The sequence below is a fragment of the Salmo trutta genome, chromosome 24 (assembly GCF_901001165.1).
Source record: "Salmo trutta chromosome 24, fSalTru1.1, whole genome shotgun sequence".
NCBI classification, from domain to species: domain Eukaryota; kingdom Metazoa; phylum Chordata; class Actinopteri; order Salmoniformes; family Salmonidae; genus Salmo; species Salmo trutta.
Window position 1 is genome coordinate 46,315,270 of NC_042980.1, and position 13,722 is coordinate 46,328,991.

Here is a 13,722-nt window from a genome sequence, read left to right on the forward strand (position 1 = left end):
TGGTAGTATAGAAATGCAATGTGGTTGTGTTGCCCTCTGGTGGTTAAGTTAAGTAAGTGAGGTGGAGGAGCAGAGTTTAATTGAGTGAATGATTTGAGTCTCAGTTGTGTAGCCTGAGGAGATTGTGTGAAAGTGCAGAGGATTTGGATGAGGTTTTTCCTCCATGTTAATGCTGGATCAAACTTTAATTTCCTTAGGTTGTTCTTGTTGTTTCTTCAGATTATTCTAATCATTATTTTCACCATTTTTATTTTATTTATGATCCTGTATCTGTGTAGTCATGTTATTATTTCATATTATGGATATTTATGATTATTTTAAAAAGTTTAAATTCTTATTTAATTGTACTATCAGATATTGGCCTAACATAAAAAAATATATAGATATACAGGTTTAAATGAGAACACTTAATTTCCATGGTACTGTCACTCACTATACATTAAACATAATGGGTCAATTGTAACCACTGATGGCCACTAGATTATTGCCAGCTGGTCTCTCATTAAACCATCGACACCCAGAAAAGTCCCCTCACAGCATATTTCAATAGCAACCATCATCCGCCAATGATTTACCGCTCCTTAATTAACGTGGATGTCGGGTTTATCGTTTAGTCCTGATTGCAACAAACGTTTTTCAAGTCGATTTCGCCCTCTGGTGGGTGTTATCATTTTTAGTTGAGCAGATTAAGGGCAACAGCACAACTTCAACCTCAGGAGGCGGAAGATATTTGGCTTGTCACCTAAAACCCTCACAAACTTTTATAGATGCACAGTTGAGAGCATCCTGTCTGGCTGCATCACCGCCTGGTATGGCAACTACACCACCCACAACCACAGGGCTCTCCAGAGGGTGGTGCGGTCTGCACAACGCATCACTGGGTGCAAAATACCTGTCCTCCGGGACACCTACAGCACCCGATGTCACAGGAAGGCCAAAAAGATTGTCAAAGATAACAACCACCTGAGTCACTGCCTGTTCACCCCGCTATCATCCAGAAGGCTAGGTCAGTACAGGTGCATCAAAGCTGGGACAGAGAGACTGAAAAACAACTTCTATCCCAAAGCCATCAGACTGTTACTGTAAACAGCCGTTACTAGAGAGGCTTACATACACAGACTTCAAATCATTGGCCACTTTAATAAATGGAATACTAGTCACTTTAATAATATCACTTTAATAATGTTACATATCTTGCATTACTAATGCCATATCTATATACTGTTTAAAGACGTGAATGTGATAAATAACATTTTGATTTGATTGATGACCGAAATAAAAATGTTTGATCCATTTTAGAATAAGGCTGTAACGTAATAAAATGTGGAAATAGTTCAAGGGGTCTGAACTACTTTTCCGAATGCACTGTATGTGGTAATATGTAATCTTAGGTGAGTACATGGGGAGATATATCTCTGCAGATGATCTGGTCTAAATCACTGATACAGGTCCCGCTCCACCCTCTGGTGGTATGGATAGCTTGTTATTATGTCCCCAGAGAAACCTAGAAACAATTAAAGGTCCTATCTATTGTCATTACGTGGCCCTGGGTATAGATTGTGGCATCTCTCTCTCTCTCTCTCTCTCTCTCTCTCTCTCTCTCTCTCTCTCTCTCTCTCTCTCTCTCTCTCCCTCTCTCTCTCATTAGCTCTCGTTATCTCTCTCTCTCTCGTTATCTCTCTCTCTCGTTATCTCTCGTTATCTCTCTCTCTCTCGTTATCTCTCGTTATCTCTCTCTCTCTCGTTATCTCAGGTCGTAAATTCCTGGAGGAGACCCTCTCCCCCTGGCCATGCAGAAAGAGACACATAGAGAGAACAAAGAATTTCACATGGCAAACTCCTAAATCCCCAAAATGGGGATTTGAAACAAAATGTCCACTGTGGGAATGGTCCGTGGATACTTAAGGGAAGGGTATGACGAGTGTGTTTCATTTGGTGACCTCAGAGAGGACAGGAAACACACAATTATATTTCTGAATATGTACATTTCTCAATTATGGGATTTGCATCTTATTCTTGTATTAAATGAATGAGTAAAGATGAAACAATTTGTGAAATGATGTAAGGTGATGTTAAACCTTCAATGAAAGAGAATTGTATTCCCTTTAAAGTTTAACTTAGTCATTGGCTTCCTCACATACATGATCTGGCATATGGGATATGTTCATCCTCCTTTGGGAGTCCAATGACCGTCACATTCTCGGTTAGACGAGCTGTGGTCTTTAACTATAAGAATAAAAGAAAATGAGATAAAGTTATAATATTCTATTTGTATAATTCAGAATAAACCTTGAATAAAACTGTATAAACATTCATGTCAGTGAAGATAATCAGTATCAATTGAATGCATTTCTTATAAGGCCCTGCATTCATTTAAAGTGTATACAAAATAAGTACATTAATATACTGTAGAAAGGAGACATTAGGGGTGTCTTGAAGATTACCTTCAGTAGCATGATGTCATAACTGACCTGCGTTATATTCTCATGTAAGGGATGCCGATGACATTGTGACACCTGAATATTTTGACAACTCTTCTTTAAGTCATGGGCTCCAAGCACCACCATTAAAGGATAAGCACTATGAGATAATCAAAAAGGGTCGCAAGACATAGAATTAAATAGAAGAAGTCCTCAAGAGACGTAACAAGATGCAACAAAACATGCCGCATCTGGATTCATTTGTTGTCTATGACAAAGAAAGACTCACTTCTTTAAGCAGTGTGCTGAAGTCAGGACAAAGTCCTCCCGGATGAGCAGGTGAGATGGAGTGGAAACATCACACATTATAAGTTGGTTGTAAGTGGCCTCAGATGATTCATACCAAAAAGCACATTTTAAAATAAAGTTCACCATCCGTATGTCTCTTTAGAACGTCATTCATGTCCCTAACCTGTCAGGACCTCAACAGGAACAAGAACATTAGAAATGCTTCTCTTACTATACAATTCAACCAATAACCTTGTTTACTACCTCACTGAGCACTTTCTTATGAAGAAAATAAGTTTTGACACAAATGTAACGTCTAACTTGCGCCAAAATGGTTTGTAGTTGTAAATCCCAGGTTGCACGGCTGTAACACACGATGGGTATAGTGTGGGCAGGGATTTTTCTTCTGACCAATTAGGTGAGTTTATGGCCTTTTCCTCCGACCAATCACGTGAGCGTATTGCCTTTTCTTCCGACCAATCACGTGAGGTGTTGTCTCTCTATATACAGTGCTACCTCCTTTACAACCCCCACCTCCCTCCTTCCACACCCCTCCCTCCCTTCCTCCACACACACACGCACACACACACACACACACACACACACACACACACACACACACACACACACACACACACACACACACACATACACATACACACACACACACACACACACACACACAGTGAAATGGTGCCATGGTCTAGCAGATTATTCATACTGAAAGTGAAAGCTGAGGCAAGGTGAGCTGGAGTAGAAATATCACTCATTTTAAGTTGATTGTAAGTGGTGAGTGGTCTCAGATGAAGCAAAAATAACATTTTTAAATAAAGTACACCACCTGAACGTCTGCTCAGATAAATATTTACTTTGAGGTTTATCAGTCAGGATCATTGAGATTTATCAGTCAGGATCATTAAGGTTTATCAGTCAAGATCATTGAGTTTATTCTCTATTACAGGTCCATTACTACAAGGAGGGCAAACCAGAGGTGAAGACCTACTGCATAGAATTATGGGATGTTAGAGGATCTGTGGGCTGTGCCAGCAGTCTGAATGCACCAGAGTGGTTTTCTACAACTCTGTCAATGGTGAAGTCAAACAACTGGTTGGCTGTATCAGTCATAACATAAAGTAAACCTACTGTATAGATCAGTAATGACACATTATTTGTGTCCTCACATGCATTGTATTTGTTCACGACTTGACAAACAAGAAATCCAACCAGAACCTGCAGTACCAGTCAAAAGTTTGGACACACCTACTCATTCAATGGTTTTTCTTTAGTTTTACTATTTTCTACATTGTAAAATAATGGTGAAGACATCAAAGCTATGAAATAACACATATGAAATCATATAGTAACCAAAAAAGTGTTAAACAAATCCAAATATATTTTATATATGAGATTTATTTTAGTAGCCACCCTTTGCCTTTGACAGCTTTGCACACCCTTGGCATTCTCTCAACCAGCTTCATGAGGAATGCTTTTCCAACAGTCTTGTAGGAGTTCCCACATATGCTGAGTACTTGTTGGCAGCTTTTCCTTTACTCTGCGGTCCAACTCATCCCAAACCATCTCAATTGGGTTGAGGTCGGGGGATTGTGGAGGCCTAGTCATCTGATGCAGCACTTCATTACTCTCCTTAATCAAATAGCCCTTGCACAGCCTGGAGTTGTGTTTTGGGTCACTGTTGAAAAACAAATAGTAGTCCCACTAAGCGTAAACCAGATGGGATGGCGTATCACTGCAAAATGCTGTGGTAGCCATGCTGGTTAAGTGTGACTTGAATTCTAAATAAATCACAGACAGTGTCACCAGCAAAGCACCCCCATAGCATCACACCTCCTCCTCCATGCTTCACGGTGGGAACCACACATGCGGAGATCATCCATTCACCTCTATGCGTCTCACAAAGATACAAATTTGGACTCATCAGACCAAAAGGAAAGATTTCCACCAGACTAATGTCCATTGCTAGTGTTTCTTGGTCTCTTCTTATTGGCTTCCTTTTGTAGTTGTTTTTTTGCAGCAATTCGACCATGAACGCCTGATTCACGCAATCATCTCAACAGTTGATTTTGAGATGTGTCTGTTACTTGAACTCTGTGAAGCATTTATTTGGGCTGTAATCTGAGGTGCAATTAACTCTAATGAACTTATCCTCTGCAGCAGAGGTAACTCTGAGTCTTCCTTTCCTGTGTTGATTCTCATGAGAGCCAGTTTCATCATAGCGCTTGAAGTTTTTTGCGACTGCACAAATTTTCCGGATTGACTGACCTTGATGTCTTAAAGTAATGATGGACTGTCATTTTTCTTTGCTTATTTATGGGCTCCCGAGTGGCACAGCGGTCTAAGGCACTTCATCTCAGTGCTAGAGGCATCACTACAGACCCTGGTTTGATCCCGGCTTGTATCACAACTGGCCGTGATCGAAAGTTCCATCGGGCGGCGCACGATTAGCCCAGCGTTGTCCGGGTTAGGGGAAGGTTTGTCAGGGGTAGGCCGTCATTGTAAAAGAACAATTTGTTCTTAACCTCTCTGGGGTATGTGGGACGATTTCGTCCCACCTACGTAACAGCTACTGGAATTCCAGTGGCGCGATTTTTGAATCGTTAGAAATACTATAACTTCAATTTCTCAAACATATGACTATTTCACAGCTATTTAAAGACAAGAATCTCGTTAATCTAACCCCACTGTCCGATTTCAAAAAGGCTTTACAACGAAAGCAAAACATTAGATTATGTCAGCAGAGTGCCCAGCCAGAAAAAATCTGACACCCATTTTTCAAGCTAGCATATCATGTCACATAAACCCAAACCACAGCTAAATGCAGCACTAACCTTTGATGATCTTCATCAGATGACACACCTAGGACATTGTGTTATACAATACATGCATGTCTGTTCAATCAAGTTCATATTTATATCAAAAACCAGCTTTTTACATTAGCATGTGACGTTCAGAAAAAGCATAACCACCGCAAACTTCCGGGGAATTTACTAACAGTTTGCTAAATTACTCACGATAAACGTTCACAAAAAGCATAACAATTATTTTAAGAATTATAGATACATTACCCCTCTATGCACTCGATATGTCCGATTTTAAAATAGCTTTTCGGATGAAGCACATTTTGCAATAATCTAAGTACATAGCCCGGCATTACAGGGCTAGCTATTTAGATACCCACCCAGGTCAGCCTCCACCAAAATCAAATTTCCTATAAGAAAAATGTTCTTACCTTGCTTGTTCTTCATCAGAATACACTGCCAGGACTTCTACTTCAATAACAAATGTTGGTTTGGTCCCAAATAATCCATCGTTATATCCAAACAGCGACGTTTTGTTCGTGAGTTCTCGAATGCTTTTTCACGGTCCCGCGCATGGCGCGTTGGCTTGTCAAAAATGTCTAAATATTCCATTACCGTACTTCGAAGCATGTCAACCGCTGTTTAAAACCAATTTTTATGCCATTTATGTCGTAGAGAAGTGATAATATTCCGACCGGGAGTATGCATTGAGCCTAAACAGCCGAATAAAATTTCTCCTCAGAAGCGACTCATGCACGCGCATCATTCAAAGGTCCTCTCAGCATCCACTTACAAAAGGCGATAATATGTTTCAGCCTGAGGCTCCCTCGTAAACCTTCAGGTATTTCCCGGGCTCTGAGAGCCTATCGGAGCCCTGGGAATTGTCACGTTACAGCTAAGATCCTTACTTTTCAATAAAAAGAGGTAAGACGCACGACTCCTTGTCAGACAGGGTACTTCCTGCATGAAACCTTGTCAGGTTTTTGCCTGCCATAGGAGTTCTGTTATACTCACAGACACCATTCAAACAGTTTTAGAAAATTCAGAGTGTTTTCTATCCAAACCTGAACAATAATATGCATATTCTAGCTTCTGAGTTGGTGTAGGAGGCAGTTAAAAATGGGAACATATTTTTTCCAAAATTCTCAATACTGCCCCCTATACCAAACAGGCTAGGTGGGACGGTAGCGTCCCACCTGTGGGACACAGCCAGTGAAATATCAGGGCGGCAAATTGAAAAACAACAAAAATGTCAAAATTCAACTTTCTCAAACATATGACTATTTTACACCATTTTAAAGATACCCTTCTCCTTGATGTAACCACATTGTCCGATTTCAAAAAGGCTTTACAGCGAAAGGAAAACATTAGATTATGTTAGGAGAATACATTGACAAAAATAATCACACAGCCATTTTCCAAGCAAGGACATGTGTCAATTAAACCCAAAACACAGCTAATGAAGCACTAACCTTTGACAATCTTCATCAGATGACACTCCTAGGACATTATGTTACACAATACATGTATGTTTGGTTCGATAAAGTTGATATTTATATCCAAAAACAGCATTTTACATTGGCCCGTGATGTTCAAAAAATATTTTGCCACCAATACTTTGGTGAATCAGCACAACAATTTACAAAAATACTCATCGTAAACGTTGATAAAATATTAAACTGCTATTCAAAGAATTATAGATGAACATCTTTATGCAACCGCTGTGACAGATTTCAAAAAAGCTTCACGTGGAAAGCACACTTTGCAATAATCTGAGTACTGCGCTCACAAAAATACACCAGGCATTACAGATACCCACCATTTTGGAGTCATCTAAAATCATAAATAGCATTAGAAATATTCACTTACCTTTGATGATCTTCATCAGAAGGCACTTCCAGGAATCCCAGGTCCACAATAAATGTTGTTTTGTTCGATAAAGTCCATAATTTATGTCCAAATAACTCCTTGTTGTTTGCGCGTTCAGTAAGCTACTCCAAATGTAGGAAGCGCGCCGAAAATTTCACGACAAAAAGTTATATTTACGTTCGTTGAAACATGTCAAACGTTGTAAAACATCAATCTTTAGGGCCTTTTTAACTTAGAACTTCAATAATATTCCAACCGGACGATTACAGTGTCTTGAAAAATGTTTTGGAACACAGCTACCTCCTCACGTGAACGCGCATAATTGTGGCCTGTCATTCTCTCGGTCATCAGACTCCAAGAGGTCTTGTTCGCTCTCTGTTGACTGCAAAAGCCTGAAACACGTTCTAAAGACTGTTGACATCTAGTGGACGCCTTAGGAAGTGCAAATTGAACCCTAAGTCACTGTATACTGAATATGCCCAGTCTTGAAAACTACAATCCACTTCCTGGTTGGATTTTTTTCTCAGGTTTTTGCCTGCCATATGAGTTCTGTTTTACTCACAGACACCATTCAAACAGATTTAGAAACTTCAGAGTGTTTTCTATCCAAATATAGTAATAATATGCATATTATAGTTTCTGAGCCAGAGTAGTAACCTGTTTAAATTGGGTACGTTTTTCATCCGGACGTGAAAATACTGCCCCCTAGCCCAGACAGGTTTTAACTGACTTGCCTAGGTAAATAAAGGTTAAATACAATGTTTAGCTCTTCTTGCCATAGTATGGACTTGGTATTTTACCAAATAGGTCTATCTTCTGTATACCACCCCTACCTAGTCACAATATAACTGACTGGCTCAAATGTTTTAAGATGGAAAGAAAATTCACAAAATTACTTTTTACAAGGCACACCTGTTAATTGAAATGCACTACAGGTGACTAAATCAAATCAAATCAAATATTATTGGTCACATACACATGGTTAGCAGATGTTAATGCGAGTGTAGCGAAATGCTTGTGCTTCTAGTTCCAACAGTACAGGAATATCTAACAAGTAATATCTAACAATTCCCAACTACCTACTACACACAAATCTAACAAGAAATCTAACAATTCCCCACCAACTACCTAATTCACACAAATCTAAAGGGGTGAATGAGAATATGTACATATAAATATATGGATGAGCGATGGCCGAGCGCCATAGTCAAGGTGCAGTAGATTATATAAAATACAGTATATACATGTGATATGAGTAAAGTAAAATATGTAAACATTATTAACCTCTTATGGCTAGGGAGCAGTATTTTCACGGCTGGATAAAAAACGTACCCGATTTAATCTGATTATTAGTCCTGCCCAGAAACTAGAATATGCATATAATTATTAGCCTTGGAGAGAAAACACTCCAAAGTTTCTAAAACTGTTTTAATGGTGTCTGTGAGTATAACAGAACTCCTATGGCAGGCAAAAACCTGAGATGGTTCTTTTCAGGAAGTACCCTCTCTGACCATTTATTTTCTTTCTTTGACATCTCTTCCAAAAACTAAGGATCTCTGCTGTTACGTGACAATACCCACGTCTCCAATGGCCTCTCAGAGCCCGGGAAAAAAAGGAATGACGTAATTCAAAGCCCTGGCTGAAACAAAGGAGAGCAAAAGCTAAGTGGTCTCTCAGTGGAGTAAGCCTTACGCTCGCGACCCGCCCCGCCCCCGGCTTTCGGTTTTTTCCTCAGTTTACAGACAGGCAGATTCCCGGTCGGAATATTATCGCTTTTCTACGAGATAAATTGCATAAAAATTGGTTTTAAACAGCGGTTGACATGCTTCGAAGTACGGTAATGGAATATTTAGAAATTTTTTGTCACAGTCTGCGTCATGCTCGTGACCGAGATTTAGCGTTGGGATAGTGTCTAGAACGCACGAACAAAACGCCGCTGTTTGGATATAACGATGGATTATTTGGGACCAAACCTACATTTGTTATTGAAGTAGAAGTCCTGGGACTGCATTCTGACGAAGAACAAGCAAGGTAAGAACATTTTTCTTATAGGAAATGTGATTTTGGTGAAGGCTAAACTGGTTGGGTGTCTAAATAGCTAGCCCTGTGATGCCGGGCTATGTACTTAGATTATTGCAAAATGTGCTTCATCCGAAAAGCTATTTTAAAATCGGACATATCGAGTGCATAAAGGAGTTCTGTATCTATAATTCTTAAAATAATTGTTATGCTTTTTGTGAACGTTTATCGTGAGTAATTTAGTAAAATCACCGGAAGTGTTCGGTGGGAATGCTAGTTCTGAACGTCACATGCTAATGTAAAAAGCTGGTTTTTGATATAAATATGAACTTGATTGAACAGACATGCATGTATTGTAAAACACAATGTCCTAGGTGTGTCATCTGATGAAGATCATCAAAGGTTAGTGCTGCATTTAGCTGTGGTTTGGGTTTTTGTGACATTATATGCTAGCTTGAAAAATGGGTGTCTGATTATTTCTGGCTGGGTACTCTGCTGACATAATCTAATGTTTTGCTTTCGCTGTAAAGCCTTTTTGAAATCGGACAGTGTGGTTAGATAAAGGAGAGTCTTGTCTTTAAATAGCTGTAAAATAGTAATTTGTTTGAAAAGTGGAAGTTTTCGGCTTTAGAGGAGTTTGTATTTCGCGCCCCGCCCATCATTGGATATTGGAGCAGACGTTGCGCTAGCGGAACGTGTAGATGTAAGAGGTTAAAGTGGTTGAGAGCGGTGCAGTTGCTGTACCAGGCTGTGGTACAGCCCGACAGGATGCTCTCGATTGTCCATCTGTCAGGGTTTTGGGTGACAGGCCAAATTTCTTCAGCCTCCTGAGGTTGAAGAGGCGCTGTTGTGCCTTCTAAACTACACTGTCTGTGTGGGTGGACCATTTCAGTTTGTCTGTGATGTGTACGCCCAGGAACTTTAAACTTTCCACTTTGTCCACTGCTGTCCCTTCGATGTGGCTAGGGGGGTGTTCCCTCTGCTGTTTCCTGAAGTCCACAATCATCTCCATTGTTTTGTTGACGTTGAGTGAGAGGTTGTTTTCCTGACACCACACTCCGAGTGCCCTCACCTCCTCCATGTAGGCTGTCTCGTCATTATTGGTTATCAAGCCCACTACTGTTGTGTCGTCTGCAAACTTGATGATTGAGTTGGAGGCGTGCGTGGCCACACAGTCGTGGGTGAACAGGGAGTACAGGAAAGGGGTAAGTACACACCCTTGTGGGGCCCCAGTGTTGAGGGTCAGCGAAGTGGAGATGATGTTTCCTACCTTCACTACCTGGGGGGCGGCCCGTCAGAAAGTCCAGGACCCATTTGCACAGAGAGGGGTCGAGACCCAGGGCCTCCAGCTTGATGATGATTCAATTTCTCAAACATATGACTATTTTACACCATTTTAAAGACAAGAATCTCGTTAATCTAACCACACTGTTCGATTTCAAAAAGGCTTTACAACGAAAGCAAAACATTAGATTATGTCAGCAGAGTACCCAGCCAGAAATAATCAGACACCCATTTTTCAAGCTAGCATATAATGTCACATAAACCCAAACCACAGCTAAATGCAGCACTAACCTTTGATGATCTTCATCAGATGACACGCTTAGGACATTATGTTATACAATACATGCATGTTTTGTTCAATCAAGTTCATATTTATATCAAAAACCAGCTTTTTACATTAGCATGTGACGTTCAGAACTAGCATACCCTCCGCAAACTTCCGGTGAATTTACTAAATTACTCACGATAAACGTTCACAAAAAACATAACAATTATTTTAAGAATTATAGATACAGAACTCCTCTATGCACTCGCTATGTCCGATTTTAAAATAGCTTTTCGGTGAAAGCACATTTTGCAATATTCTAAGTAGATAGCCCGGCATCACAGGGCTAGCTATTTAGACACCCACCAAGTTTGTCACTCACCAAAGTCAGATTTACTATTAGAAAAATGTTATTACCTTTGCTGTTCTTCGTCAGAATGCACTCCCAGGACTTCTACTTCAATAACAAATGTTGGTTTGGTTCAAAATAATCCATAGTTATGTTCAAATATCCTCTGTTTTGTTCGTGTGTTCAAGACACTATCCGAAGTGTAAAGAAGGGTGATGCGCCCGACTCGTTTCGTGACAAAACAATTCTAAATATTCCATTACCGTACTTCGAAGCATGTCAACCGCTGTTTAAAATCAATTTTTATGCCATTTTTCTTGTAAAAAAGCGATAATATTCCGACCGGGAATCTGTGTTTTAGTACAAAGAGAGAGAAAATAAAAACATGGGGTCGCCTCGTGCATGCGCCTCAGTCTCATTGTCCTCTGATAGACCACTTACCAAAGGCGCTAATGTTTTTCAGCCAGGGGCTGCCTCGACATCATTCAGCTTTCTCCCGGGTTCTGAGAGCCTATGGGAGCCGTAGGAAGTGTCACGTTACAGCAAAGATCCTAAGTTTTCAATAAAAAGAGTCAAGAAGCCCAAGGAATGGTCAGAGAAGGCACTTCCTGTACAGAATCTTCTCAGGTTTTGGCCTGCCATATGAGTTCTGTTATACTCACAGACACCATTCAAACAGTTTTAGAAACTTTAGGGTGTTTTCTATCCAAAACCAATAATTATATGCATATTCTAGTTTCTGGGCAGTAGTAATAACCAGATTAAATCGGGTACGTTTTTTATCCAGCCGTGCAAATACTGCCCCCTAACCCCAACAGGTTAAATACACAAAATGCAGAGGAAAATGCCTAAACCCCAACCTAACCAAACCAGACAAAAACAATCACGCACAATACCCAAACCTAAACAGAGAGTAAATAACCCCCCCACTAACGATCTAACACAATACAGGTGCTCACATAAACCAGACCAAACCAAAAGAAAATGAACAGAGGATCGGTGGCAGCTAGTAGGCCGGCGAGCACCGCCCGAACGAGGAGAGGCGCCACCTTCAGTCGACGTTGTGACAGCGGTAGTCATTTAGTTCAGTTATCCTTGCCTTCTTGAATGGTTAATGGTAGCCATCTTGAAGCATGTGGGGACAACAGACTAGAATAGGGAGTGATTAAATATGTCTGTAAACACACCAGCCAGCTGGTCTGCGCATGCTCTGAGGACACGGCTAGGGATGCCGCCTGGGCCAGCAGCCTTTCGAGGGTTAACACGTTTAAATGTTTTACTCACATCAGCCACTGAGAAGGGGGGGGGGGGCAGACTTTGGGCGGGGGGGGGGCAGACTTTTTTAGTGAGCCAAGACGATGGCACTGCATTATCCTCATTACCTCATGAAGCTGGTTGAGAGGATGCCAAGAGAGTGCAAAGTTGTCATCAAGACAAAGGGTGGCTACTTTGAAGAATCTGAAATAACAAATGTATATTTTATTTGTTTAACACTTTTTTGGTTACTACATGATTCCGTATGTGTTATTTCATAGTTTTGATGTCTTCACTATTATTCTACAATGTATAAAATAGTAAAAATTAAGAAAAACCCTGGAATGAGTATGTGTGTCCACACTTTTGACTGGTACTGTATATTGCTTGTCACTAGAGGCCTTGAACAAAGACTCCTCCCCAACAGGGGTAAGTGTCTCATGGGTGTATCCTACTGAAATAACTGAATTTGAAATGTTTTAACATATATTTAAAGTTAAATATAAGTTATTATCATGGAGAAACTATACTTACTTGTCTTGTCTTGAATATGTTCCCTTGCCTGAACACCTCCAATGATTACGACAGAGAGCAGTTTGCTGATAGCTCCGTGCCTTTTCTCCTGATAGTCACCAAGTTTGATCAGATCCCAGAGAACAAGAGGAATGATGTTCTCACCAGGACAGCTTTCCTGTCTGAAGACTTCAATGCTGAGGAGATCAGCCTGGTAGATGCATCCTCACTTCAATTAGCCTTCTAGGCCTCTATGGATACTGAGTTATCCATCACTCGGTCAAAGACAACCTGCAGCCTTGTCCTTTTGCTATCAATTAAAGCCCAATGTATGGACAATGTATGGGCAGTGGACACACATCATTAGTATGGTAACAGCTATAGGTAATGGACTTATTTCTTTGACCTTTTTGATTCTTACGGTCAGTGTGAACGAGAGTGATTTGACACAACGGGCGAAGCAAGCGTCAAAACAGAAATGAAACAGGACCTCTTATTTAATGAAAGAGGTTGAAGGCTGCCGTGAAGCGTTCATCCATGAATACGGGTAAGAGTCTAATCTCAGATATTATACGTTTCTAATGTTGTCAGAAAGTTGTTTTCATTGCAAGTTGAAGTTTACTGTTAACTAGCTAGCTGACGTTA

The 13,722-nt window shown here is 40.4% G+C and overlaps 1 long non-coding RNA gene and 1 pseudogene across 1 annotated transcript; one reads left to right on the forward strand and one right to left on the reverse strand.

Annotated features, from left to right (window-relative positions):
* Nucleotides 1-1,767: 1,767 nt before the first annotated feature.
* Nucleotides 1,768-3,233, reverse strand: LOC115161400 (uncharacterized). Its single transcript, XR_003869254.1, has 3 exons — nucleotides 2,710-3,233; nucleotides 2,445-2,580; nucleotides 1,768-2,226 (listed from the first exon to the last, which is right to left on the reverse strand). It is a non-coding gene; the product is annotated as an uncharacterized LOC115161400 (long non-coding RNA).
* A 424-nt stretch (nucleotides 3,234-3,657) lies between these two features.
* On the forward strand, nucleotides 3,658-13,324 carry LOC115160568 (rab-like protein 3; annotated as a pseudogene).
* Nucleotides 13,325-13,722: the final 398 nt, after the last annotated feature.